Below are 26,463 nucleotides of genomic sequence, written 5' to 3' on the forward strand. Positions count from 1 at the left end.
CTGAATACTTCATTCTGATCAGAAAATAACTAAATACATAAATGTCTGAAGCAAATATAAAGCAAATAAAATACAAACTCCCACTAAATCATGATATCCTCAAACAATACAACACCCATATGAGCAGTATGCTCATGAAAGACCTTGGGTGGCAATCCCTTTGTGAGCAGATCCGTTATCATGGAGTTTGTCCCAATGTGCTCTATGGATATCTGTCCACTCTGTACTCTCTCTTTCACAACTAGGAACTTTATGTCAATATGCTTTGACTTTGATGAGCTCCTATTGTTGTTGGAATACAACACTGCTAAATTATTGTCACAAAATAACTTGAGTGGTCTTTCTACATGTTCCAAAATGCGCAGCCCAGTGACAAAGTTACGTAGCCATATTCCATGATTTGATGCCTCATAGCATGCTACAAATTCTGCCGCCATTGTGGAAGAAGCTACAAGTGTTTGTTTGACACTTTTCCAGGATATAGCTCCTCCAGCTAACAAGTAAATATAACCTGATGTAGACTTTCTGCTGTCTTGGCACCCAGCGAAATCAGAATCAGAATACCCTACAACCTCCAAATGATCAGATTTCCTATATGTGAGCATATAATGTTTTGTTCTCTAGAGATATCTCATAACCCTCTTGGCTGCTATCCAATGGTCCATACCAGGATTGCTTAAATATCTACCTAACATGCCAACAATATACGCTATATCTAGACGCGTACATACTTGAGCATACATTAGACTCTTAACAGCTGATGCATACGGAATCTTTTGCATTTCTTGAATTTCAAGGTTAATTTTAGGGCATTGACTAAGACTAAATTTGTCTCCTTTAGCAACAGGGGTATCGCCTGGTCTACAATCTTGCATGCCAAATCTTTTAAGCACTTTATCGATATAGCCTTTTTGTGATAATCCAAGAATACCCCGAGAACGGTCTCGATGTATCTGAATTCCTAATACAAAAGAAGCATCCCCAAGATCTTTCATCTCAAAATGCTTAGATAGAAATCTCTTGGTTTCATGCAATAAGCCTATATCATTAGTGGCAAGCAATATGTCATTGACATATAGAACCAAGAATATATATTTACTCCCACTGAACTTATGATATACACAATCATCAACAACATTCATCTCAAAACCGAATGAGATAATTACTTGATGAAACTTGTGATACCATTGGCTAGAAGCTTGCTTGAGTCCATAGATAGATTTTGTCAATTTGCAAACCATGTTCTTTGGGTTTCCTGACACAAAGTTTTATGGTTGCACCATATAAATTGTCTCATCAATGTCGCCATTGAGAAATGCTGTCTTAACATCCATCTGATGTAACTCAAGATTGATATGAGCAACAAGTGCCATAATTGTCCTAAAAAAGTCTTTCGATGAAACTGGAGAGAAAGTCTCTGTAAAATCGATGCCTTCTTTTTTAGTATAGCCTTTTGCTACAAGACGTGCTTTATACCTCTCTACATTACCATTTGCATCCCTCTTGGTTTTAAATATCCATTTACAACCAATTGGTTTTGCACCTTCTGGTAATGGGACAAGTTCCCAAACTTTATTGTCTTGCATGGACTTGTACTCCTCATTCATGGCATCCATCCACTTTTGAGAGTTAGAACTTTTTATGGCCTGATGAAAGTTGATTGGGTCATCTTTCACCAATCCATTGTCATCCTCATGTTCTTGGAGAAATACAATATAATCATCTGAAATAACACTTCATGGCACCAGTTCTTGAGGTTGTTGAGTTTGTTCTTCTGGAGCAATTACCTCATTTTCATTTGGGGTTTGTTGAGGTGCCATATTCACTTTCTGATCAATGGTAGGTGTAGGAACCTGAATATTGTCAAAAGTGATAGCAGAAATTGGGTTTGAATCCAATTCCTCTTCAAAAGAAATATCTCTAACCTTATTTCTCCCCCCAAACTCAACATCCTCGAAAAATGTTGCAGTACCCGTCTCAAAAATATTTTTAAGTGTGGGATCATAAAACTTATGGCCCCTAGATCGCTCAGAATAACCAATAAAGTGGCTGCTCACTGTTTTGGAGTCCAATTTCTTTTCATGTGGCCTATAAGGCCTTGCCTCAGCTGGACATCCCCAAATGTGAAAGTGCTTTAAACTAGGCTTTCGGCCTGTCCAAAGCTCATAAGGTGTTTTTGCAACTGCTTTAGTTGGTACTCTGTTCAGAATGTAAGCTGCTGTCTTTAATGCTTCTCCCCAGAGATACTCAGGTAAGGTAGAATGAACAATCATGCTCCTTACCATATCCTTAAGAGTCCTATTGCGTCTTTCAGCTACATCATTCATGCTAGGTGATCCTGGCATGGTGTACTGTGGGACAATACCGCATTCCTCTAGGAATTTTGCAAACGGTCCTGGACGTTGTTCACCTAAGCCATCATATCTACCGTAGTACTCACCACCAAGATCGAATCTGACGTTTTTAATCATTTTGTTGAGTTAATTCTCAACTTCAACTTTATAAGCTTTGAACACATCCAGAGACTGTGACTTTTCATGAATGAGATATAGGTACCCATAACGTGAGTAATCGTCTATGAATGATATGAAATATTGTTGACCATTCCATGATGCTGTAGGGAATGGCCCACAAATATCTGTATGAATCAATTCTAAGACATCTGTAGATCTGTTGGCACCTAATCTCTTAGTTTTGGTCTGTTTTCCCTTGATACAATTGACACAAACATCAAAGTTTGTGAAGTCAAGAGACTCTAAAATGCCATCAGCCACAAGACGCTCAACTCTACCTTTTGAGATATGACCTAAGCGCTTATGCCATAATGATGCTGAATTTTCCTTATTTAATTTGCATTTAGTACCACGTGATTCCACATGCAAGGTTTCATTATAGGATGCAATTGTTTCTAGCAAATAAAGGTTGTCATAAGCATTCAAGTAACCAGTTCCAACAACATTTGAATTTAAAGACAAACTAAATTGATTGTTTCCAAAAGAACAACAATATCCAAATTTGTCCAATAATGAAACAGAAACTAAATTCCATCTAAAAGACGGTACAACAAAAGTGTCTTTTAATTCCAAATAAAAACCAGTTCCTAATAACAACCTAAAATGCCCAATAGCTTCAACTTCTACCGATTTTCCATCGCCCACAAAGATATGTCTTTCACCATCACTTGGCTTTCGGTAGCTCAAGCAACCCTGCATAGAAACACTTATGTGAGTAGTAGCACTAGAATCTATCCACCAAGTGTTTCTAGGTACTAAAGATAAATTAACCTCAGAACAGACCAAAGTAAGAAACATACCTTTCTTTGCATGCCATGCGTGATATTTTGTAGATTCCTTCTTCACATGTCCAGTCTCTTGCCACAAAAGAAACAATCGGTTGGCTCCTTATGTTGTTTCTTTTGCACTAGACCCTTAGCAGCTTCATTCTCATGCTTTCTTTTCTTGCCTTTATCCTTAGAGGCACTGGCCAAGTGAGCACTTTCAGTTTTATCTTGGTTCAACCTTTCTTCCTCTTGCACACAATGAGAAATGAGCTCGTTTAGAGTTCATTTCTCCCTTTGACAGTTATAACTGACTTTGAACTGATTAAAATGTGCAGGAAGAGATACCAAAACCATAAGAACAAGCAAATCCTCAGAAAGCTCGATCTTAAGTGCCTTAAGTTTTGAAGCAATTTGGTACATTTCCATAATGTACTCCCTAACATTTCCTCGACCCTTATACTTCATGGACATCAAGGAAGCCAGAAGTGAAGTCATTTCAGCCTTATCATTTCTAGCGAAACGTTTTTCAATTGCATCGAGGAAATCCTTGGCCTTAGTGATCTCTTCAGATTCAGTGCCCCTAAAGGCTTCTGGAATACATTGTTGCATGATCATTAGACTCATGCGATTAGAATGGTCCCACCTCTCAAAATCCAATTTTTCGTCAGGAGTGCTTTCTGCAGTGAGAGGTGAAGGTTGTTCATGCCTTAATGCATAATCTAATTCCATGCAACCAAGATTTACAAGTAATTTCCCTTTCCAATCCTTGAAATTTTTCCCATTAAGCATGGGAATAGAGTTAATGTTGGCAGTTATTGTGGCAGGGTTAGATAAACTAGCTGAACATAATATACAAAATAACAAAACAAGCCCACATAAGAATCCATATAAAACAAACAAATTCAAATAATGGTTAATGGTCAATCCCATCTCAAGATATCAAACACAACATTAATATCAAGTCTTTAGACAGTAATATTAATTGTAAGCGGTACTCTTGTTGTAGCAATCAAATATTAACAATAAATCATGTTAAACAATATGTCAATCTTTGGATAAACATAATATTTACATAAAAAACCTTATAATTGTTACATATTTATCACTACAAATATGCATGAAACTCTACCAAATATTAACTTACCTATGGGTCAACTATTAAATGCATGAATTACATACACATAACTATCTATATATTTTAATTAAATTAATCTACACAAAAGAGATCACTTTGGTGATATTTTGTTTCAATTAATTATTTTTAAAATATTAGATATTCTTGATAAAATTCCTAAACCAAAATTTGAATTTAACTGTTACTGTATTATTATTATTATTTTAACTAAAACTACTATATATTTAATAAAAATAATAACAATAATAAAACAAAACTAAATTTAAAATGAATAAATAACTGAAGCCATAATGGTAAAGCAAAAAAAAATGGAATACAATAGATATATATATATATATATCCATACATAAAGTTACAAACCTGATTATATATATATTAATATCTTAAATGGAATCATCTATATATGTATTCAACCTTATCTATATATGTATACAACTATATATCCTGATGAAGACCATTTATATAACTATATATAAATATACAAATAAAAGCAATCATTTATATAAATATACAAACTGAAGAAACCGAAAAACAAATCGGCTGGGTTTGATTTCCTAACCACAGGCATATATATATATCCTTAAATATATATATGCTACATCACTGAACCCAAGCAAAATAAAACAACAACCAGAAAATTATTGATCCACGCCCAAAAATAATGAATTCGATAATACATATATATGAATAATTCCAATCAAAATATATGTATATGTAAAGAAATGAATCACAGCGGAAAATTTTAATATTTTTGAAATCCCAAATTTTCTTGAACAAAATCATCAAATCTTCAATAAATTTAGCAAAGATGGCTCTGGTACCACTTGTTAGGATTATTAAAATACACTTAAGCAACACACATAAACATTAATATTCAACATAATTTCCCAGATCTTAATCATGTTACTAAAAGTGCATAAATGATAAACCCTAAAACATGTTTCTATAAAATCTTTGCTAAATTAAAGAAGAATATGAACACAAGAGCGGAAGCACTAACCTGAAGTCATTGATGGAGATTGCAAGAAGAATGATGGAGATTGAATCAAGGCAATTGATCTTCCAAGAAAATCAGTTTCTCTCCCTGTGTATTTCTCTGTGATGGGGAAGAAGAGAATACGAAAGAATTAATACGTTTCTTGGGGACCACTACCTATTTAAATAATAAACTGATTATTAAATCAATTTTGGATATTTATAATTTGGCCCCTCATCAAATTATAAATACAACTTATGGTATCTACACATTATTTCCATGACATTTTAATACCTATGATACTTATAACATAATTGGTCACTTTATTATTGTATCAAACTTTATAATAGCATCATACATTAATACATATGTGCCCATAATAGAATTTTTAATCCAATAGAGAAATCCCTTATTTTTTTAACAAACTCTCCAAAATGATTAAAAGAGTTATGGGACCAGCTACAAGTCCCAATAGAGATTATCCCTCTTTTCTAATTGGTGAAGCACTACTTTGTCCAATCCAAAATCCTTTCATTTTAGAAATTAGTGGGGGAATTTCTACCAAACATAGAGTGCATTAATCATAAATATGAAATGAACAATTTTAATTCAAGAATCAAACACAAATTAAGTGAAAGCACATCCAGAAAAAAGAAGGATGAAGAAAATGTGTAGACCCACATCTCACCTCTGCGAAGACTAGCCATGAGACCCACGCATCTCACCTTTGTCGAGACCATCTATAACTGAGACCCAAAAGTACCTCGGCTGAGACCACTGTCGCGACCCCTGGGAGGCCACTGCTCCACCAGCTGCGAGAGATTGAGGGGTATACCTCAAATTGTTCAATGCCCCAATAGTCCTTTACTTGTCCAAAAGTACGAGCCAAGAGGCTTTTGCTCGCGGCAGAGAGCAGCAACGAAGGGCTCGCGAGGCCAGTGACCATCGAAGGGCGGCCGTTCGGGCCTAGCAGAGCAGAGAGCATGTGAGAGAGAGAGATGGAGAAAGGCAAGCATGATCAGATAGGGTGGGAGAGAGAAGGGATTTGGCACTTATATTTTATTTATTTATTTTATAAATAAAAATAAGAGTATATTATTCAGATTAAAAAAATGTGATTATAAAACTCCCAATTTTATATTCCTAATATTATAAAAAATAATTTTAAAAATCAAAACTATACAAATTCAGCCAAGGTGTTTTTAGGACTCGGAAAGCGAGTCCTTAAAGAGTATTAAGGACTCCCAAAGCAAGTCCTTAAAATTGATAATTAAAACACTCATTTTTTAGCCCAGATTTTTTTAGGACTCGCATATTTTTTTTAGGACACTCATTGCGAGTCCTAAATTGTGTTTATTCAGGACTCTCAATGAGTGTCCTAAAAACTCCATAAATATTTTTAAGGGCTTGCATTTATGTTCGTGTCCTAAAAAAGTGTCCCATAAAGGGTATTTTGTAGTAGTGATTACTTAACAGTCGCTAACATAATTATGAACAGGCACAAATGCAGAGACTCAAGCTCTGAACAATCTCATATTCAACATTCATGTCATGCCCTAATCACGTGTTCCTCATGCATCACATGCATCACAGACTGGGTGCAGTTTTCTTACCTCTGGTTTGAGCGAGAAATAACAAATAAACGACCCTTGAAAACGATCAATCCTTTAATCCCTTAGCGGTCACCTACTCATAACCAAATATGGAACTCCAATTAATGAAAATCAACCATAAAAAATTCTTAACCTAAACCTCACTCCCGGAACCCCGAATCGTACACAAACGATGAGTAGATTCGATCCCGAGCCTTAGGAATTGAAACCCCAAGCCAAAAATCCTCAAAAGTGCCCAAAATATGCATTAGGAAAAATAGGGTAGCGCTATAGCGCTGTCCCCCTAGTGCCCCAACGCTACAACCAGGGCAGTCTGGCCTTGGACAACGCTGTAGCGCCCTCCCTTGGGCGCTATAGTGCTAGGACCAGACTGAAACATCCCTAGTTCTTCCTCCTTCGAGTTTTCCATTTCCAACCTGAAAAACATGATCCCAAACTCCATCCAAACCTTCAAATCAACCCAAATATCTACTCCACATGTCCTAGGCATCATAACCCAAGCAACCTTTGCCAAAACCCCCATTGAATTCTCAACTTTCAAACCAAAATCCCAACTGAAACTCAACAAGAAAAACAGAGCAAGAACCATAGTTTTAATGGCTAGAAACTCACCTCAATATCAGAATCACACCCTCTTCAATGGTAGAACATAACCCTAGATCATAAAAGCTTGGTTCCTCAAAATGAGCTTCAAAAATCAAAAGAAAAGGAAGAGAAAATGATGATTGGTTGAAGAAGAAGATGATGCTCTGTTTTGCTTAACTTTCCACAACCTTCTCAAGGTTTATATTAGGTGAAAAGACGAAAATGCCCCAAAGCCTATTTAAAACCCTTAACAGCCACCAAGGGAAAAATTGTCCTTTCCCACCTATCTCATTAATCATACTTAACACCCTCCAAATTCCCGTTGTTTCTCATATTCTCAAATGCTAATAAATCATATCCCATTACCCTTTAATTCCCGGCAATGTTCTAATCCTCAAATTACCCCAAGCCCCAAAATTAACCCCGTTATGACCAGACCGATAACTTGCATTCAAAGATTGTCTCATGCCGAATGGCTCGAACAAATCCACATATAATGCGATCTTACTCACAATTCACCAACATGCATGAAAATACACAATTACGCCCTCAACATGCCAAATTACCAAAATTCCCTTATACTTAAAAATGGACCCATATGCATGCATTTGTCATCATATTATAAAATAATTCACATAATCATGCATTTAAAAGAGTCGAATCATTCCTATTTTTGTGCCAAACCTAAGACTAAGCTATTTTGGTTTTTATTTTAATTCTAATACTTGGACTTAGTTTAATGCTATATGTTCACTTCTTAATCCATCAAATGACATGTGAATTTAATACTTAATAAAACTACACACTAATTTAATCATATGCTAAAATAATTATAATTACCCAAACTATAATTATTTCTAAGTCATAAAATTATAACTTAAAGCAATCTTTATTCCACAACTCAAGTCATAACTAAATATAACATAAGATCATATTTAAGGATCTTATAAGAAAATAATAACATTGCTTATTACAATTATATATATAAAAAAATAAAAACTAAATATAATCTACAAAAAAATAATATATCATACCACAAAAAACATATATACTGAGTTGGAAAATAATATACCAACAATACTTAAAAAATTATTACTTGAAATTCCGTTTTTAGTAATTACCAAATTAATTAAACCAGGTGAATTAATTAAAGTGCGGAATGGTAATTAACTGTTTGCACAGAATACAGTTCTGTCGGGACAGAAACCAAACTTGTCACGACAAAAACTGAACACAATAAAAAAAACAGTGCAAAAGAATAAAGAACACAACGAATTTTTACAAGGTTCAGAAACCCCTTCGGATAACCTCCTCCTTGGGGCCACGCCCAGAGAATAAAACCAATTAATAAAGAATCACAAGTACAATGTGTCTCTTCTGAGATTTGCCGCAACTTGTTGTACTTCTCTTCACTAATATGATCTTGATTGAAACGCTCAACCACTTGAACTCCCTTCAATGGTCAACGAGTGCTTGCATCCTCCCGACGCAAGGCTTGTAAAAAATCTTCTCCCGAAGACTAAAAACGCTGTGTTCGAATTACAATGTGTATTCACTCATGAACATGGTATAAACTCACCACTAAAAACTAAACACACATATTACTACAAGATCACGTGAATACTTATGATCTTGAATACAAAGAAGAACTCTCTCAAATATTACAATAATGCTCACGAATAATGCACCAAAGAGTTCACTTTTCTCACTGCCTTTAGAGCCCTATTTATAGAGTCTTTTTCGTGCTCACAAAGGCAGAGAAAGAATTCTTCTAATAAAGGCAAGAATCACAGTAGTTATTCTTGATTGTCGAAGAGTTTCCTTATTTAGAAGATGCTGATCCGACAGATGCGATATCGGTGGGGACAGCTCAGATCTGATCAAAACAAGTTCAAAAAGGAAACAGTAATTAATGACAATAAGAACCAGTTTCCTGATTTCAATCCTTGAGCTGCACGAAAATATATCAGCAAATAATCCAAAAATAACTTTGGGTAAGTACAGAATATTTGCAATAAACTTTGTTTCCTTTATAAACAAAATGAGACAATATATGCTAAATAAGGAAGCATATTATTGACCAAAATTCACACAAAAGGAAAGTGGATTTCCGAAAATTTCAATAAAGGAAACCAAACAATTCCGAAAATTATAATAAAGGAAAACATCTATTTTCGAAAATTATAATAAAAGGAAAACAAATATTTCTGAAAATTATAATAAAAGGAAAACAAATATCTCCGAAAATTATAATAAAAGGAAACAATTAAATCAACCAATTTCTCTTTTAAGAAAAGAGATATTTCTATAAAAATGCCAATTATACGATTTACATTACTAAAAAAATGTATATATCATACTAAAAAAATTATATACCACCATTACATATAACTAGATAGAACCTAAATATTATCTAAAAAAATAATAATATAACATACCACAAAATACACACTTAGTTGAAAAATAATATACCAACAAAACTTCCAAAATTATTACTAAAAAATGTATATACTATGCTAACAAATTTATATACTACCATTAAAATGTCTTTACCAAGATACAAAATTATATACTATCATTATGTATAACAAGATAGAAAGTAAATATCATCGCAAAAAATGATATATCATACCACAAAAAAACATATACACTAGTCGGAAAATAATATACTAATAACCCATAAAAAAATGAAATAAAAAATCAATATAACTTTAAAATAAAAACTAATATACATATACCACTATATGAAAGTCATAAGCTTCTAAATAAATAAATAAATGATAGAAAAGAGAAAATAGGAAAAATAAATATATAATAAAATTAAAAATTTGAAAAAATATTATATAACTTAAAAATAAGGGACATTTATTAATTATCATTCTTGTACGCCCTAAATATCCGCGCACTATTGGCGAGTTGGAAAATGGCCTAATTCGATCCGCCAAGTGTAAATCGTCCACCCGGAGCTGTTGTTACGGGCTTCCGTCTATCCAGCCCGAGCTGATTAGAGAGTTAGCAGTTTACTCGAAGGCAGCGGGTCAGCGGTATGGATATCACGAGCTGGCGCTACATCAAGCTCATGATGCGGCAGAGATCTGACACCCGAATCCTTGTAAAGACAACCACGCAATATAAACGTGCATATATCAGACATCACGTGTCTATTTCATTCTTGAATTCTCAGACACGCAGTATAAATGTGCGTATTCACATCCCACGCCTGGTTTGGGCCATGTGGCCCATTATCCCTCCTTACCTATTGATTAGACCACACTTCACTGTCAGGTTTTAGGAATTAATCATCAGTTTCACAGAGATGACGTGAAGGGTAAAGAGAACACGGGATGACCCCTTTGCCAACCCAGGTATCATCTTCCTATAAATACCAAGGCCCTGGGCATTGCAAGGGGTTGAGATATTTTTTGTAAAGAGGTACTCTGTAAGGATTATCCGAGAGATATCAATAATATCGACTGGTGGACTAGAGAGATTTTTAACCTTCGAACCACCTAAAAAGAAAGGAGTGATCATTTTCCCATGTTATTAATTTCTCAAGTCTAGAATTAAGTTATTTTCCTATTACGGTTCACTAATCAGCACTAATCCATCCTATTTATTCGTATAATTATCTGTCGGCGAAGAACCGCGTCAACAATCCAAAAAAAAAAAAGATAGCTCATTTGTTATGAGTCACTTTAAATGGATTCAATTGAGAGACTTATATTACTACGACAATTTAGGTAATCAACAATGTAAAATGATCATTTCTCTACAATTTTTAAAATGAGGATATTAGCTTCTTGATGTCAGTGTTTTGGTGTTAGGAAAATATGTATTTGCCTTAATGTAAATAATAATAAATTACAACTCTATGCAATATATTACAAATAAATAATGATTGATTAAAAAGAGTTACAACTCTATAACTGACAATTACAAATAAACAAAGAAAATGAAGAAGAAGAGAATAGTAAAATACAACCCTAAGCAAAAGGTTACAAATAAAGTAAAGTGTTTGAAACAAAAGAAAAGAAAAGAAAAGAAAAGATTACAACTCTTGAACAAAAAATACAAGTAAATAGAGAAGAACAATATAAAGATGAAAAGCAATAGAATGAAAGAAAGGAACAAGAAACAAAAGATAAACAACTCTCACTCACACTACCAAAGTGAAGAGTGTTGGGGATCACCAACTTGAACAAGGTTTGAAATCTTTGTCCAAAAGCTTATTTCCCCCTAACTCAAGCACTAAGGGATCTCTCACAGATTATAGGAAATGCTTTCTGGAATTATCAAGCCTCAAGGTGTTTCTAGCCAAGTGCTCTAATGGATAGAAATGTTGTGTCTTACAAGTAAGCTATAGGTTCCTATTTATAGAGTTTAGAGACACCCTTTGAATTTCAAATTCCACCAACCCTCATGGCTGTTACCAATGTTTAATTGGATTAATATGGAATTAAAAATGAGATTTGTGAGTTATTTGAGTTTTTTGAGCTGTTCAACAAAGATTGAAAAAACTGAAAAAATATTCAGTGTTTAGCCTGTGGCCGCGGCCATCGACCATTTTCAGCACTAAAAAATGTGCTGTTTTTCCAAACGGTTCCAAACCCTCCCAAATAATTTTGTAACTCCCAAAATACATTATTGGGGTTAAAATCATATCTCTAACAGCCATATGACTTTATGAAATTCATCTAAATATTGTGTAATAACAAATTTACACAATAAAGGGTAATATGTGGAAGTTACAAATTTGTAACACCAAATATGTTACATTATTTGGATATATCTCATATATCTAAATATTGTAACTCTCTATTATATGTTACAATATGTGACACTCTTTGTCACATTTATTTAATCTAAAACATTATATTATAATATAATATAATATTACATTATATTATAAAATAATATAACATTTGGACCATTTACTTTAATTTCTCATCGATTAAAAATCCATTTACATTATTATACTATAAACCAAAGCCCAATTTGTAGTAAGTTTAGAATTGGTGTTGGAGGTTTTGTTGAGACTAAGATGAAGGGTCCTAAAATTTTGGATTTTATGGAGAAAAATTTGCCTAACTGGGACTTTTATACCAGTATGATTATAGAGGGTAGAATTTTGATTGTGTGGAGGAAGGTTTTTGTTAAGCTTAATTACGATTATTGAGGAGTCTCCTCAATATGTTCACTGCTTGGTATCGATGGTTGGTCAGCAGCACAGCTTCTATATCACTTTTGTCTATGGCTTTAATACTATAGAAGGAAGAAGGAGTTTATGGGAAGGGTTACTTAGACTGTCTCTTGTGAATGAAGCTTGGATTGTTTTAGGAGATTTTAACGCTCCTCTTTCTGGTATGGATAGAGCTGGAGGAAATCCTATTTTTGGTGTTGAACTGATGGATTCAGTGCGTTGGCTTGAGGTGGCTCATTTGGTTCCGTTAAAAAGTTTAGGGTCGTTTTTTACCTGGACTAATAATCAAAGTGGTTTAGCTCGCATCTATTCTAAAATTGATCATGTTTTCATTAATGAGACTTGGTTTGATTATTTTCCTCATGCTACTGCTGTCTTTAAGTGGGAAGTTGTCTTCGATCACTGCTCTTGCATTATCAATTGTCAGTCTAAGGTGAGTTTGGGTACAAAGTTGTTCAGGTTTTATAACTTTTGGGCTGACCATCCTCAGTTCCTGGAAGTGGTGAGGTTCAGCTGGAATTTACCTGTTAAAGCTACTGGTTTACGGGCTCTGTTCTTAAAATCCCTGAGGTTGAAGCATGCTTTAAAGAAGTTTAACCATAATATGTTTGGAGATATTGGTTTGAGATATGATTTGGCTAAAGATAATTACCAGGCTGCTCAGTTAAAAGCCCAAGCGTGCCCGTCTGAGGTTGGTTTCCAGGAAGATGTTAAGGAAGCTGCTGAAGATTTTCTTGTTCAGGAAAAAATGTTTTATAGTTTTTTGACCCAAAGGAGTAAAGTGGACTGGTTACAAAAGGGAGACCAGAATACTGCTTTCTTCTTTGCTTTTCTGAAGCAAAGGAAAGCTGATAATGGTATAGCTTCTTTTGTTAACGATTATGGTCAGCTGGTGGATAATTTTCCTGAGGTAGTCTCTCATTTTGTTGGGCATTTCAGAGGTTATTTGGGGAGTCAGAGTTCAGCTACTGGCATAATTAATTTGGACTGTATAAACTTGGGTCCTAAGCTTTCAATAGAGCATCAAACTTTGCTATTAAAACCCTTTTCACCCAAGGAAATTCGGATGGCTCTTTTTAGTATTCCTACTAACAAATCTCCAAGTCCGGATGGTTACGGCTCTGGTTTTTTCAAGGCTGCCTGGAAGACTGTGGGTCAGGATGTTTGTTCTGCTATCCGTAATTGCTTTGAAACAGGGAGTTTCCCATCAGAATTACATGAAACTTCGCTGTCCTTAATTCCTAAAGTGGCCAATCCTTCTCGAGCTATTGATTATAGGCCAATAGCTTACTGCACTACTTTATATAAATGTATAGCTAAGCTTATTTGCTCTCGTTTGGCTTTGGTCCTTCCTGCGATTGTTCAAACTAACCAGGGGGCGTTTATTAGGGGTCGCTCAATAGCTCATAATATCATGATCTTTCAAGATCTTATTAAAAATTATGGTCGGGCTGTTACTTCTCCAAGATGTGCCATAAAGATTGATTTGAGCAAGGCTTATGACACGGTAGATTGGCAATTCCTTGAGGACCTTTTAAATGCTCTTTGTTTTCCTATGAAGTTTATAGGATGGATTATGAATTGTTTGAGAAATACATCTTATTCGTTACTCATGAATGGGCGAGTGCAAGGGAAATTCAAGGGTAAGAAGGGGCTGCGTCAGGGGGATCCAATGTCTCCGCTTTTATTTGTGCTTATCATGGAATATTTGACTCGGAGACTTCAACTTGCTGCTCTTGATCCTTTATTTAGGTTTCACCCTATGTGTAAGAGTTTAAAGCTTATCAATCTCTGTTTTGCTGATGACTTGATTCTCTTTTGTAAGGGTACTCACTCGGCTGTTTTTACTCTTAAAGCTGCTCTTGATGATTTCAGTTCAGCCACTGGTTTGACCATAAATTCAGCCAAGTCTCAAATCTTTTTTGGCGGAGTTTCTTCTACTGTGAGATCCTTCATTTCTCAGGAGATGAATCTTATGGTAGGTTCCTTTCCGCTCAATTACCTTGGGGTTCCTATGAGGCCTACTAAATGGCGTCACGAGGACTGTGATATAATTTTGCAAAAAATCAGATTAAGGCTTAACTCTTGGTCTAGTAGACACCTCTCCTATGCAGGCCGTGTGCAGCTTATTCATTCGGTTTTATTTGGCCTCCGTAACTTTTGGATGAGTATCTTCGTTTTACCTCAGAGTGTGGTCAAAGAAATTGAGAAATTGTGTCGTAGCTTCCTTTGGGGTAGTGCTGGTCTGAGAAGTAAACCTCATCTTGCTTCTTGGAAGAAGGTTTGCCTTCCAAAAGCTTATGGTGGTCTTGGTTTCCGAGATGGTGCTCTTTGGAATAGAGCTATTCTTGCCAAGTATATTTGGGCTTTATCTGAGCAGCCTGAGATTTTATGGGTGAATTCAATATACTTGAAAGGTTTCAGTTTTTGGAGTTATACTGTGAAATCAATTGTAGCTGGTATTGGCGGAAGTTGTGTCGCCTAAGGGAGAAGTTTGGTCTGTCTGAGATTCAGGCAGCTGGTAGATTTGGGAAGTTTCAACCATCCAAGTTGTATAATTCGACTCTAAACCAGCAGACTGTTAGTTACTGTTCGGCGGTCTGGTGTAAGCTCACTTTACCTAAGCATAGGTTCATTCTTTGGCAAATGATTAATGAGCAGCTTCTCACTAGGGATAATCTTTTGAAGCTGCATATTTTGGTGCCTGTTCCTCTGTGTCCAGTTTGTGGTTGCTTTCAAGAAAGTCACCATCATCTGTTCTTCTCTTGCTGTCTCTCTAATCAGGTGCTTCAGGTGCTGTTTATCTGGTTTGGCTTTTCTGCCTGGCCGAGTGACTACACCAGTTGGAGTGCTTGGCTTGGAAGGCCTAGGCGTGGTCTGATGGCTGTAATCCTTAATCTTGCTGTTGCTGCAACTGTTTACAACATTTGGAGGAATAGGAATAGAAGCTTATTTGATGACTATTCTTTATCAGCTGAATGTCTTGTTAATGAGATTAAATGTGTAGTTAAATATAGAATTTACTTGGTTAATTTTAGGAATTTTTCAGTCCCTGAGCATCATTCTTAAGGCATTTAACATGTAATTAGAGTTGGGACTGTGTTTCTGTTGTAATCTCGGTCTTGTAGTGCTTTGCACTTTGCTTGTATAGCTTGTTTGTTCAATGAAGTTCTTTCTTCGTGATCAAAAAAAAAAAAAAAAAGCCCAAATTGAAAAGAATTTTGATCTTTTGGTAAAAATTACATAATTTATAGCTTTTTTTTTTTTTTAATTTATACAAAAATATGAGATTTTTTCAAAAATTTTATTTTATGATTTTTATTCCTAAAATGTTATGTTTATGTGTTTTGTTTCCCCATATTTTTGTATAAATTTTTGAATATGTCATACTTTTGTTGTTAATTAAGTTTTTAAAATGAGAGGTTAATTTTATAATTTTATTTTTATTCTTATTTGTTTATTGGACATTATATTAACACCCACAATTTGATTAAGACACCCCATTTTTATTAAAAATAAATATAATATATATTTTTTATTAACTTATCCTCTTTTCAATTTTTTTTCTTTTTCATATTCTAAAAAAAATACATATAAACAAAATATTTAGACACAAAAAATCAAAACAAAAAATATATATATATGAGTTAACGTAATTTTTTTTTAAATTTATGCATTATTTTTTTTAATATTTTAAAACCAAGATTAATTTAAATGAATGAAATTAACATAAAAAAAATTAAAAATTAAATAATATAAAAAAATTGAGAAAAAAATGTTAAGATTAAATTTAAAAAATAATTTAATTTAATTTAATTTAATTTAATAAATGGGTATAAATATCACCCTCCTTTGTTTATTTGTTTGTTTTTTATATAATTTATTTAGATTTACTTTTTTATATTGTTATTGTTATTGTTATTATTATTTTATTTTATATTATATAATTATTGTATTTCATATATTTAATTTTAATTTTGGCCTTATTGTGTTTACAATTGATTTTATTCTTTTACTGTACATATTCTTTTTTTTATTATTATTATTTTTTCTAGAATCATATATTTTACTTTACTGTCTTCCTTTTTTTTTTTCTTTTTTTTACTATACATTATTATTTTTTATATATTTAGTATAAGTAAAAGAATTCACTTTTTTGTACTTTTACGTTTTTTTTTTCAGGTCCGGGTTAAGTGTCTTTTTTTTCTTTTCTTTTTCTCCTTTTATTTTCTTTTTTCTTTTATTCCTTCATCTTAATGGGTGGGAGTAGAAACACTTGAGTTGGAGAAGCAGTTTGATGCATCAATGAGTTAGTTGGGTCTTCTAGTATTACAGATATAGTTTTAGCTCTTAATAATGTGTGAAGATGAAGTTATATAGGCTTAACTAGATTGTTACTCAAGGACCTTGCTTGGATCCCCAACTAGTGGCATTGAAAATTTTAGCAATAGCAAAATAGTTAAATATTATCAATGTTAATATCATGAAACATAGATGTACACCTTTTAAAAATTCACATACAGATTGATCAAAAGATTATACAGAGACCTCTCAATGGTGAATCGATATCTACATTATTTTAAATACTCTTTTAAATGTTCAACCGAGTAGTTATATTTTGTGTTTTATTATCATGTGTATAATATCCTTCAAGTTGAGAGATATGTTGATAAGTTCATAGGTAACATCATGCATGAATCTGTAGAATGCTATCTAACTATGTAGCTAGGAAATATAAGGCTACATTTAAGTTTGTGATAACTAGTTATCCCTAAAATAGTAACAAGTTATCCTAATTGTAACGAGTTACTTATAATATAGGTAACTTGTTACCTCTAAGATACTAACAAGTTATGGTGATGGTAATTGGTTACTTATAATATAGGTAACTCATTACCCTTAAGATAGTAATAAGTTATTATGATGGTAACCGATTACTTATAATATAGGAATCTGGTTACCCTAAGATCGCATCAAATTATCATAATGGAAACATTCAGATTTGAAAAAAAAAAAAGATTTAAATATTTGAAAGGTAATCTATCATGTAACCAGTTACTTAACCTAACATTAAAAAAAACAACGTAAAAAGATAAAGCTGAAAAAGTTAATTTGATATTTTTTTTACAAGAAAAAAAAAGAATTTTTTTTTTAAAAGAAACTAAATTATCCACATAATCAAAGAAAACAAAAACTTTCATTAGAAATATAAATATATATTGTAAATTTATAAAAAAGAAAATTCTTAAACATCAACTTCCAAATCGAAAAAGCATAAAAAGGTAGAAAAATTAAAGGGTAAATACTATTTTGGACCCTGTGTTTTGCAAAAGTTACCGATCGAACTTTGTGTTTTTAAATGACAATTCGGGCCTTGTGTTTTGCAAAATGGAACAAAATGGTACTCTAGACCTGATTTTGGTCAAATTTTTTTTTAAATATGACTAAAATGCCCCCGACTTTATAAATTAGTTAACTTAATAATATTGATATAATGTTATTAAATTAAAATTTTATAAAATATAAATAAAAGAATTAAATTAAATTGATTTTAAAATATAAACTAATTAAAAAATAAAATAAAACTCAAACCAAAATCAAAATTAAAACTAACCCCTCTCTCTCCTCTCTCCTCTCTCCTCTCTCCTCCCTCTCTCTTTCGTCCTCTCTTTTCTCTTCCTGTAAGATAGTGTTAGCTCCAATCTCCGTCCACCAGACCAACAACCCACAAAAGCGATCGCCCAGACCCACCATCGAGCAGTTGCCTAGACCAATGATTGCCCAAACCCACCGTTGCTCAGCCGCCTAGACCAGCGAGTCCCATCCACCATCCCAGCCATTCGATAGTCACTGCTTGCTCGGACGATGCCATATTAAGTTCTGCAAAATCATTAAGGAGATTCCTGATCTGGTTCCAAAAACAAAGTGAACATCGACTATTTTGTTTCCACTATGCTTGCTCTGGATTCTACTTGATTCAGGGGTTTCATTTTTTGTTTTGGTGTATTGTTATGTTTTTTTTTTGTTTTGATAGACACTGGTGTTCACTACACCAAATACCCATTTCCATAACACATGAATATAATACTAATAAAAATGTATTATATGGGGAAAATTAATGAAAAAATGGCGGTAATTTTTTTAGTATTTTATTATAATGCCCGCCACTTAGCATTTTTTTTCAGACTATCTTCAACATTTTGGACACAAAGAACAGTGACCCATTTTCTTCTTCGGCTACGTACTGTCTCCGAACTCAATCCCTGCTTCGGTCTCCTTCATCCCTCAAATCTCCTCCATCCCTCAAATCTATGGCTTCTATCACTGGCTTCTCACATCCTTTGGTAAACTTTTTGTCACTTTCCCTTTTTTACTTTCCGAAATCCCAAACGGAGAAACCCCCAAACCCAAACGCAGAAACCCCCAAACCCAAACCCAAACGCTGAAACCCCCAAACCCACTCACATTTCTCCATCCCTCAGTTAGCACAACGTATATTCTCCCTCCCTTAACTCTTGATTTTAATTTTTTTTCTCAGTTTTTTTTCGACTCTTCCGATTTCCCTCTTCCGATTTCTCTGTTCTTGGGTTGATTTCCTGTTTTGTTTATGATTGGTAGCGTTCTTTAATGGGTGCAGAAGCAGTTTTCATATATGGATTTTTTCGATAAAGGTAGTGAACTGAATTAGGTGATGCATGGAGTGATATTTTTTGGCTTCAAAGAGATTTTGGTATTTAAATCTGCAATATGTTTGGCACCGGCCAGGTATTGTACTATAAAAATTACTGGTATTTGGAGTTAATTTAAGAAAGAAAAAAATGGTGTCTTTGGTTTTATTTGTTCTTTTGATACTGTGCAACTCGCATGGACTAGTGAGTTCATTGAACGGTGAAGGGTATGCCCTTTTGTCGTTTAAGCAAGCCATTACACAAGACCCAGAAGGGTCTCTGAGTAACTGGAACTCTTCTGATGAGAACCCTTGTGCGTGGAATGGGGTCACATGCAAGGAGCTTAGAGTTGTTTCACTCAGTATTCCAAAGAAGAAACTTGCTAGGTTTCTTCCTTCTGCTCTTGGGTCCATCTCTGGGCTTCGTCATTTGAATTTAAGGAACAATAAATTGAATGGAAGCTTGCCGGTTGAGCTTTTTGAAGCTCAGGGGCTACAAAGTTTGGTCCTTTATGGAAATTCCTTATCTGGGTCTGTGTCAAATGAGGTTGGGAAGCTCAAGTATCTTCAAACTTTAGATTTGTCTCAAAATTTTCATAATGGGTCTATTCCTGCATCAATTCTTCAGTGCAAGAGACTTAGAGCCCTTGATATTAGTCAGAACAGTTTCATTGGTTCTCTGCCAGATGGGTTTGGAAATGCATTTGTTTCTCTAGAAAAGCTTGATCTTTCCTTCAACAAGTTCAATGGCTCAATTCCTGGTGATATTGGAAATTTGTCTAGCTTGCAGGGCATAGTTGATTTGTCTCATAATCTTTTTTCTGGTTCCGTACCAGCTAGTCTTGGAAACCTTCATGAGAAGGTCTATATTGATCTCACTAATAACAATTTAAGCGGCCCAATACCCCAAACTGGTGCTCTAATGAACAGAGGCCCAACTGCTTTTATTGGGAATCCTAGACTCTGTGGCCCCCCTTTGAAGAACCCATGCTCTTCAGAAAATCCTGGTGCAAGTTCACCTTCCTCATTTCCATACTTGCCAGATACTTCTCCACCTCAGGATTCTGATTCTGGAAAGAGTGAAAAAGCCAAAGGTTTAAGTAAGGGTGCTGTGATTGCTATAATAGTCTGTGATATAATTGGTATATGCCTTGTCAGGCTGCTTTTCTCTTATTGTTACACGAGGATTTGTTCTTGTAGAGGTCGAAAGGATGAACATGGTCATTGTTTTGGTAAGGGGGGGAAGGGAAGAAAGGAGTGCTTGTGCTTCAGGAAAGATGAGTCTCAGACTCTATCAGAAAATGTAGAGTAGTATGATCTTGTGGCGTTGGATACCCAGGTGGCTTTTGATCTGGATGAGCTTCTAAAGGCCTCTGCTTTTGTTCTTGGAAAGAGTGGAATTGAGATTGTTTATAAAGTTGTTCTTGAAGAGGGACAAACATTATCCGTGAGAAGACTAGGGGAAGGAGGTTCCCAAATGTTTAAGGAGTTTCAGACAGAAGTAGAAGCAATTGGGAAGCTAAGGCATCCTAATGTTGTAACTTTGAAAGCTTACTATTGGTTTGTAGATGAGAAGCTGCTCATATATGATTACATTTCCAATGGAAATCTTTCCACTGCACTTCATGGTAAGTTTCAGCATATCCCATTATCTGACTTGTGCTCATGAATTATTTAATTATTTTGATTCTAGTTTTGGAGTTTGATTGATCACAGTTCTTGTGGTATTCATATTTTGATCAATTTGATTTCTTTTCATGTAATCAGGGAGGTCTGGAATAGAGTCATTCACACCCTTATCATGGTCTGTTCAGCTAAAAATCATGAAAGGAATTGCTAAAGGTTTGGTCTATCTCCATGAGTTCAGCCCCAAGAAATATGTTCATGGTGATTTGAAGCCTAATAACATTCTTCTTGGACAAAACATGGAACCCCAAATTTCCGATTTTGGACTCGGTCGTCTTGCTAATATTGTTGGAGGTTCTCCCACCTTGCAATCTAGTTGAATGGCCACAGATAAGTCACAAGACAGGCCACAAAAGAGTGCACCTTCTGATGCCACTATTGTTGCTTCATCTACTACCACTACTACTAACTTGGGATCTTGTTATATTGCCCCAGAAGCACTGAAAGTGGTGAAACCATCCCAGAAGTGGGATGTTTATTCGTATGGTGTTATCTTGCTAGAAATGATTACTGGCAGATTGCCCATAGTCCAAGTAGGTTCCTCTGAAATGGATTTGCTTCATTGGATTCAGCTCTGCATTGAAGAGAAGAAGCCTCTCTCAGATGTTTTAGACCCTTATTTAGTCCAAGATGCCGAAAAGGACGACGAGATTATTGGAGTTATTAAGATTGCAATGGCTTGCATTCAAACTAGTCCTAAGAAGAGACCAACAATGAGGCATGTAGGTGAAGCTTTGGACAGACTGATCATATCTGATTCTTGAGAAACCCAACAAGCTAGTGAGAATCCTTTTCTTCATGTTTTAGTCTTTAAGTGATCATATGAAACCATGAAAGAACCCTTTTACAATTGTAATTTGATATAGATCAGCATGACTTCAAATTCATTGTAAGTTTCTCAATTTCTTTTAGCTATTATTGCATTGGACTGGCTCAAGTTAGTTCTGCAACAAGAGCATGCTTTCAAGTGTTATTTGAAATTGAGTTTGTTTTTAGTATATGTGAGCTGTGCTGTTACACTTCTAAATTTTGAAATGCCTCCACCTACTAATTATTTAAACATTTATTTGCTATTATTTCATTATTGAATTGTTTTTCTCTTTTTTCTTTGCCTCAGACCTCAAGGGTACTGAAATTGGAGAGAAATAGTCTGGAGTATCTTCTACACCACTTTTGTGGAGTAACTACTAATAAAGAGTTGGTTTTTTTTTCCCTTACTGATATTCATTTCTTTAAAAATTTATCATTTTGCCACTTTTGCCACATTTTCCTTTCTTGTATTATTTATGTCCTCAATATTTGCATGGTTTATTTGTCAACTCTTTGCAGGTACCAAAATGCAGATTGGAGATTGCAGCCACTTCCTAAGGAGATGCTTAGGTAGAACTGCAAATTCTTTATATGCTTAAGTAGTTATAGCTCCGTTAGTAATGCTATTTGACATGGAGCCAGTACTTGTTGTTATAGAAAACATTTACCCTGGTGTCTGTTTTGTTTCCCCATTTGTTGGTATTAATGAATTGAATGGCATTTAATATCTCTAATGTCTGAATTTTAGGAACTTTTTTTTAAATAAAAAAAATAAGTAATTGGTTTTTTTGTTTGGTAATATTTTTGCTAGTTTTTAATTATTTTTTTAAAAAAAATCTGTTTTGGAAAAAATTGGAATAATTTATTGGTTTTACAAAATAATCTTTGCAAAAGAATTTAATTGGTAAATTTGGTATGCAAAAAGGTTTTTGCATCCTGATATCGTAGCAGCTTATGAATATATTTTTATATGGGATGAAGATCTGGGAGTAGAGCACTTTAATGGAAACAAGTAAGTTTCTGTTTGACCACTTTAATGGTGGCATTAGGAACAATTAACATTGTTGGTTCTTTAACCTCTTGTTATGTAGCTACAGGTGATCCAGTAATAGTCGCTAAAAATTAATAAAATTTGACACACATATATTATGTATTGGTAAAATTATCAATAGTTGGTACAACAATTAACTAATACACAATGATTACCAAATATTATAGGTTTCTTCAAGTTTAATTTGGTTTCTTTATGTTTGTAAGGAAAAAGTGTTTCTTCATAGCCTTGTGGACTAAGTTGAGGAGAAGAAGGAACCACCAAGAACCGGCCACACTAAGAGGTACAAATTCATAGATTTCCTTAGTAGTTTACGGTTTCAATTTTTCGTTTTCATTTCTTAGGATGGCTATGAATTTGTGGGGCATTTTATATAGTTTTAATCTGTGTTTAGGGACTATAAACTTTCATTAAGGGGTTGTGAATGGTTTAATATGATAAGGCTTGAATCTGTCTTTTGCTTTCATTGGGTAATTATTTATTTTATTGTGATGGCTGAGGTATTTTTATATGAATGATGATGATTTATTTACCCAATAATTTGTTGCTTTTTTGATTGATTATTACTCCCAAGTTTTGATTGATTTTTTGAACATTTAAGCTTGATTTTTGGGCATTTTAGCATTTCAGCTAGATTTTTGGGCATTTTGTTGTGTTTCATTTGCAAATTAGTCAATTGAGAACTAATATTGTCTTGTTTTATTGAATCTTGTTTTTTTTTTGTTACAGGGTTGAGGTTATCCTCATATTCCTACGAGAAGGTACAAATTTTATTATTTTTGTAAATAAAATAAGATGAATATCTTTGTACTTTTAGCTCTATTAATTTCTCCTAAGCTGCAAAAACATTGTCTAGGTTTTTGCGTCTGCTTATTGATAGTCTGCATCTCCCGACATATTGCTTGGTAGATTGTGATCCTTATGGTTTTGACATTCTGTCTACATATCGATTTGGTTCGATGGTTAGGCATCTTGACTGGACTATCTTCTTATTCTCTATTTTCAATGCTTGCTTGTACCTTGTACTTAGTTTCTAGCCAATCTAAACTCACTCTTCTGTTATTTAAGCAAATGGCATACGATGATCCATGAGCTAGAAAATGATTAGTTTCAATTTTTTGAATTTTAAGTAAGTAGTATCATGATCCATGAGCTAGAAAATGAACAAACAATTTGTTTCTGGATAATTCATTAGACAATAATTTTTTTTTATCAAGATTATCCTTAAACTTTAAGCAAATGAAGCATAAAAATATCTAGTGATGAAAAAAGAGAAAACATTTTCTTTCTTGGACCTCTTTCATTATTATTATTATTCATCGAAACATAATTTTCCCTAGCATAGTATAGATTCCAGAAATGTGGTAAAATTAGTACTGTACCTCTACTAATCTTGGCTCAAAGTAATCCCTTTTTCAAGTGTTTGCTTCCTAGACTGAATCAAGATTTATTTACATAGTTAGATACTGCACATACTATTATTAAAACTTTACTGGAAATTGACTTATCCTCTTCATATCCTAAAGGTCAATTATAAGACAAGGAATTCTCATAATTATCATAAAAAAACTTTCTTTCTTTGATAATGCATATATATGAAGCTATTGATAAAAAAAAAAGCTAGTTTGATTTATAATTTAGCTTTATATGAAAAGGGTATGTGGAAAAAGTTACAAAATGGGGTGAAATTAATGTAGAGACACATATCAAGGACTCAATAATGTATGACTATGAATTATCATTATCAATGCCCATGTAATATCTATATTTATTCACATAATGGTTAATCATTATAATAACAAGCAAGTTCTTAGAAGAAATCCACACTTGAATAGTCTTAATCAATATTTGATCTGTTTATGTTCGATTTTAAGTAAAATTAATAAATAAATATAAAATTTTAACTTGAATTATATAGAAAAATTAAATATGGCAAATCAAATGCCCCAGAGCCGAAATTGGTCACAATACTTTAGGTAAGAGAGGGAAGCCTTTGTAAGACTTTTTAAGGGATCATTTCTAAGACTTATTAGTGACCTCTTATATATTTTGTTTTTCCAATTTGATTCAACATTATGTTGGGCAATAGGGTCTATATTTGGGTTTGGTTATGACTGTGTTGATTCTTTATTGCTTCTCCATAGTTATCTTTAGTTGATATTTATGAAATGGGTTATCTTTATTGATTATAATTGCTTGGGTTATATGTCAACCTTTAGAAGACCTTGATTGGATATGGATACAGATTGTTCAGTGATTGCTTATATTGAATCTTTTTTCTTTGTATATTTTACTATAATGGCTCTGCAACATCACCATAATCTAGCTCATCCTATTGTAAATTATGAAAATTTGGTTACATTGGAGCCCTAGAAGCTCTCAAGATATTTAGTATATTCTTAGTTTTGTAAATTGTTAAAACTTGAAAGCTGAGGGCCTGTTCTGCCATATTGAATCTTCTCCATTGATATGACCTAAATCTAAATGATTCATTTAACATGATTTGTCTATATATTATTTGTTTCTCACTTTTTCTCCAACTTGCTTAATGAACATAAGAATATATTTAACAGGCTGGCATGTAATAATATTCTTTTTCTAATTGTTAACTTGGGAAAATGTCTTTCTTCAATTTTTTCTAGTTGACTATTTATACTCTGGCTTGGAGCTTTTAGAGTTTCATTTGGGGTCTGAGACTGTAATGCCTGTACAATACAAAGTCACCATTAGTAAGTATAGCACATACTTTAATCTTAGCACTAGACCTTATATATATAATTTAGTTAAATCAGTTAGTTTAGTTAAGTTATTGAGAGTAATTTTGAGCTTAGTACTGGACCTAGATAGTTTATTTAAGTATAGAACTGTATCTTACTTTTCTTGATTCTTTGGCATGTATATATTGGCAGTGTTTCTTTGTCTGATTTCATCACTTCCGGGAAAAGAAGAAAACAATGTTCTAATGGTATGCATTTCAGTTTGGCTTTTTCTTTTCTCCCCCCTGCAATATTCAGGTAATTAGATTAAGTATCTTGAATGACCTCAAGTTTATTTTATTATATTAATATTTTCTGTTTTGTCTATTTTGCAGCTGGAAGACAGTACCGTTAATTTGATATTGGATATTCTTTGCAAAGTTTATCGGGGAGAAGTTTGGCTGCATAATGATTGTCTTTCAGGGTCATTTATTGATTATTTTGTTGATTTTTCATTGGTGGTTCTATTAAAGTCGACATTTTTCTTTTCCTTCGTAGTTTTTTGATTGGATTTATTGCTTTAAATTTTTCAGGAATCACTTTGCAGTCAATTTTGGGACAGAGAAAGTTTTGTTGATGGTCCTATTCGGTGTCTTCTATGTAGCCTAGAAGGTGAATTTCCCTTCAGGACTGTGGAACTTATTCGCCTCTTATGAGATGTGAGATATGAGATTCGATGGATCTACCCTAGAAATAATAGTATC

General features: G+C 33.7%; 1 pseudogene; it reads left to right on the forward strand.

The window, feature by feature from the left end:
* Nucleotides 1–18,959: 18,959 nt before the first annotated feature.
* LOC133822034 (receptor protein kinase-like protein ZAR1) lies at nt 18,960–23,284 on the forward strand (annotated as a pseudogene).
* The last annotated feature ends 3,179 nt before the right edge of the window (nt 23,285–26,463 follow it).

This window comes from Humulus lupulus, chromosome 1 (assembly GCF_963169125.1).
Source record: "Humulus lupulus chromosome 1, drHumLupu1.1, whole genome shotgun sequence".
Taxonomy (NCBI): domain Eukaryota; kingdom Viridiplantae; phylum Streptophyta; class Magnoliopsida; order Rosales; family Cannabaceae; genus Humulus; species Humulus lupulus.